The sequence below is a fragment of the Salvelinus sp. IW2-2015 genome, linkage group LG6.2 (genome assembly GCF_002910315.2).
Source record: "Salvelinus sp. IW2-2015 linkage group LG6.2, ASM291031v2, whole genome shotgun sequence".
In the NCBI taxonomy this organism is placed as follows: domain Eukaryota; kingdom Metazoa; phylum Chordata; class Actinopteri; order Salmoniformes; family Salmonidae; genus Salvelinus; species Salvelinus sp. IW2-2015.
Genome location: NC_036846.1, coordinates 22913659 through 22915126, shown reverse-complemented (window position 1 = coordinate 22915126; position 1468 = coordinate 22913659). Strand labels below are relative to the sequence as shown.

At 54.6% G+C, this 1468-nt stretch overlaps 1 long non-coding RNA gene across 1 annotated transcript; it reads left to right on the top strand.

Moving 5' to 3' along the window:
• Window positions 1-224: 224 nt before the first annotated feature.
• On the top strand, window positions 225-831 carry LOC139027945 (uncharacterized). Its single transcript, XR_011480083.1, has 3 exons — window positions 225-301; window positions 335-433; window positions 763-831. It is a non-coding gene; the product is annotated as an uncharacterized lncRNA (long non-coding RNA).
• Window positions 832-1468: the final 637 nt, after the last annotated feature.

Here is a 1468-nt window from a genome sequence, read left to right as displayed (position 1 = left end):
TGATCCAACATGGAGAAGGGGGTCTGTGAGAATAGAGGTGTGTCTGTGGAGATAGAGGTGTGGCTGTGGACTGTCCAACATGGAGGAGGGGGCGTGGAGGAGGGTCTGTGGAGATAGAGGTGTGGGTGTGGACTGATCCACATGGAGGAGGGGGTCTGTGGAGATAGAGTGTGGCTGTGGACTGATCCAACATGGAGGAGGGGTTCTGTGGAGGAGGGGTCTGTGGAGGAGGGGGTCTGTGGAGATAGAGGTGTGGCTGTGGACTGATCCAACATGGAGGAGGGGGTCTGTGGAGGAGGGGGTCTGTGGGAGGAGGGGGTCTGTGGAGATAGAGGTGTGGCTGTGGACTGATCCAACATGGAGGAGGGTTCTGTGGAGATAAGGGTGTGGCTGTGGACTGATCCAACATGGAGGAGGGGGTCTGTGGGGAGGGGTCTGGAGGAGGGCTGTGGAGATAGGTGGGCTGTGGACTGATTACAAACTATGGAGGAGGGGGTCTGTGGGAGGGGGTCTGTGGAGATAGAGGTGTGGCTGTGGAACTGACAACATGGAAGGAGGGGTCTGGTGAGGAGGGGGTCTGTGAGATAAGAGGTGTGGCTGTGGACCTGGATCCAACATGGAGGAGGGGTGTCTGTGGAAATAGAGGTGTGGGCTTGTGGACTGATCCAACAGGAGGAGGGGGTCTGTGGAGGAGGGTCTGAGGAGATAGAAGGTGTGGCTGTGGACTGATCAACATGGAGGAGGGGGTCTGTGGAGATAGAGGTGTGGCTGTTGTTACTTGTCTCCCAGTGATGACTCCATGATCTTCTGTCCGTCTTTCCTCCAGAGGATGGGTCGGTTCAGATGGGGGTCAAAGGTGAAATGACAAGTCCAACAGGAGCTCTCTCCCCTCGTAACTGTAACAGCCTGGGGACCGATCAGAGCATCACCGTACGTTCTGGGGAGTGGAGTGAGGGAAGGGGAGAAAAGGAGAAAAGAGGAGATGGGAGGAGAGTGGAGGACAGGAATTAATTTAGTCATGACTAATACAGTATCTGAATATCTTGGTTTAATTGAATAAATACTTTACTGTCCCTGAAGGGAATTATAAAATGAAAGGAAACGTTACTGTCGCTGAATTGGGAATAGTTTAGAAACAACATCAGCAACATACAATGGGTTTGAGATACAGATCAAGGAGTAGACAGAGAGAGAGAACTGGGTAGCATGTGGTACTGTGCGGATGCTGTCGGTGCTGTGGTGGTGTGGTGCTGTGCGTGCTGGTGCGGTACTGTGCGGTGCTGTACGGTGCTGTGGTGGTGTGGTGGCTGTCGGTACTGCTGCTGTGCGGTGCTCGTGTGGTGCTGTGTGGTGCTGTGCGGTGGCCTGTGTGGTGTGGTGCTGTACCGGTTGCTGTGTGGTGTGGTGCTGTGCGGTACTTGTGCTGTGGCGGTGCTGTACGGTGCTGTGTGGGTGTGGTGTGTTGGTT